The sequence below is a fragment of the Oryza sativa genome, chromosome 7, assembly GCF_034140825.1.
Source record: "Oryza sativa Japonica Group chromosome 7, ASM3414082v1".
Classification (NCBI taxonomy): domain Eukaryota; kingdom Viridiplantae; phylum Streptophyta; class Magnoliopsida; order Poales; family Poaceae; genus Oryza; species Oryza sativa.
In genome coordinates, this window is record NC_089041.1 from 7,268,640 (window position 1) to 7,271,731 (window position 3,092).

Here is a 3,092-nt window from a genome sequence, read left to right on the forward strand (position 1 = left end):
AACCACTACTAGTAATTCGTGTTCTTTCACAGAGCCTATAATCATGTGCCACCTTTTAAGCGTGTAGGGCAGGCTGCACGAAAAAAGGAACGAGAAGAGAACTACACGCAAGGACCATAGTAGGCGCACGCGGCGGCCGGGGACGACGAGCGGCTCTGGCAGGAGGCGCGTAGCTGCATAGATTCCGCGCACGCGGTGGCCGGGGATGACGAGCAGCTTCGGCGCACGCACAGCTGCTTGCTTCGGTTGCATCGTGCGCGGCGGCGGGATGGAGGAAGAGAGAAAAGAGAGAAACGGGAAGGAGGAAGAAGATAAGGCCCTTTGATTCCAAAGAAATTCATAGGAATTTTAAAGGATTTTATTTCTATAGGAATTTTTTTTATATAGCCCTTTGAATCAAAGGAATGAATCCTATGGAATCTTATGAAATTCCTATGAAATGCGTTTTCCCATGTAAATTTTAGAGGAAATTTAACATGAGGTTCTACCTCATGATAAGAATTCTTTGAGTCTTTCCCTCTCCTCAAATTCTTGTGTTTTTCCTGCGGCTCAATCAAACGGTCATTCCCATGTTTTTCCTGTGTTTTGCAATCCTCTGTTTTTACAATCCTATATTTTTTCTATTCCTCCGTTTTTTCATTCCTGTGATTCAAAGGGGCCTTAAAGGATAATTTGGTCAGAAAAATTTAGAAAGTATGGTGAATGGGTAAGCAATGGCACATCTCGAAGAGATGTTAAATTGTAATGGTATGATTCCAATTTTGTAAATAGTAATAGTATTTTTCCAAACATACAAATTTATAATGGCATGAATCCAATTAAAAAAAATATTACTAAATAGTGTACTGGTACCGTGAGGCAGTTCTAACCGGAGTCCGGAGATCACTCTATTCCGTGTATAAGATTTGTGTATAAGATTTCCTTGGTATATGATACATGTCTTTTTCTTAACGGAAAATCTAAGTTGAGAGCGATTTTGATTTTGTCTTATGGCGCGACACCTGCGGAAGCCGTCCGATGAAAGCCTCACGTGCGCGTATGCATGTTTACGATGAAAATTTATATCCACGCTTTTGATCGAGTCAAATGTGAGTCTTCAAAACGTGCTATGTAGTACTAGTCTACTGATTTTTCTATTAGGAGGTAAGATCAAATAGCTCTTATCATATTTTGCTTGCATATGTATGTTTTCTTTATGTATAAATATGTCTGTGATTTAAAAATGAGCTTTTTGTAAGAGGAGCTAGGCAAGTTGGCTCCTGGTTCTCATGCATTCCACTCATTTGTTATGAGTTTAGATATACTTCCTCCGTTTCACAATGTAAGTCATTCTAACATTTTCCATATTCATATTGATGTTAATGAATGTAGATAGTCATCAATATGAATATGAAAAATACTAAAATGACTTACATTATGAAACGGAGGGAGTACTTGTTATTGTTGTAATGCTTCTGAATTAGTGAAATTAAAAGCTACTTGTTGTATTTTAGTCGCTATTTTGTTTGGCACACACCTCATTTCTAAACTTACATATAACATTACTTTTTTTCCTCATGCATGATTCTATTCAAAACTATTTTTTTTTCGAAAACGCAAAGAGACATGTGCTTCATTTCATTAAGTGGAAGATGACATTTCGAAGATTGCTTCTAGGGGAGTTTTGTCATCAGAGGGCTGCATATGTAGTCGCTTTCCCTGGATGTTTAGCTACTCCTAGGGAAGTTTTGTAACGCGTTGCTATAGTGATTTTTTTTTCTCCAGTTTTCCGAAGAGACGATGTCACCAAGATCACATTGGCTGTCGTCAAGCACAGCACAGATAGCTTCGCGAAGACACCGAAGGGAGGCAGCCAGATAGTAAGGCAGGCGAAGCGGATTGTGATCGCCGTGGCCTGTGAAAATAATTTGGAGATACAAAATCGCATCACAGTAAAAACAAATACTAATAATTAAACAGAAACATTCCACTACACATATATCTGAAATTCTGACGTGACACAGCTGATCGACGTGAGCTGTCACTACCCAACCCCAAAAATCAAATTTGGAACTACTAATATAAGGATTATTGTGTCTAATCTATTTCTTGAATGATCGATCGCTCAGGTCGATTTCTGGAGGTGGCGTTGAAGCTGATAAATCCAATGGTTTCACCAACTTAAGTTATCTATATATTTACAAACATAATAGTAGTGACCCAAAGTAATGTACTTATTAAATATCTATTTTCTAATTAAAACTATTTATTATTGCATATTGTTCTCTTAAAATATATGTGTTGTTAAATAGATCGTTAAAATATATATATATATATATATATATATATATATATATATATATATATATATATATATATATATATATATATATATATATATATATATATATATATATATATATATATATATATATATATATATATATATATATATATATATATATATATATATATATATATATATATATATGATTTTCCCTATAAATGTGTTTTATTTCTTTTACTTACTAAATATATTTAGTTTGGGTCTTGAATTATAAATTTTGTGGTAAATAATCTAATGATGTGTTATGTATTTTCTACTCCCTCCGTTTCAGGTTATAAGACGTTTTGACTTTGGTCAAAGTCAAACTGCTTTAATTTTGATAAACTTTATGGAAAAAGTAGTAACATTTTCAACCCGAGACAAAATATATTCAATTATTGATTTGATGAAACTAATTTAGTATTATAAATATTACTCCCTCCATACCAAAATATAAGCATTTTTTCAATAATGGCAAGTCAAACATTTTTAACTTTGACTATTAATAGCAAAAAATAAAAAAAATATCAATCATATAAAATTGATGTTATTAGATTTTTCACTAAACAAACTATCATAATATGCAACATTTTTTATTTAAAATATTTTACTTTTATAGATATTGTTGGTCAAAGTAGTATCTCGGGGACCATATCGGAGTAAAAAAATATGTATATTTTGGGATAGAGAGAGTACTATATTTATCTTTAAACTGAGTCATACCTGAAATAGTTTGACTTTGACGAAAGTGAAAACGTCTTAAAATTTGAAACTTGAAACGGAGGGA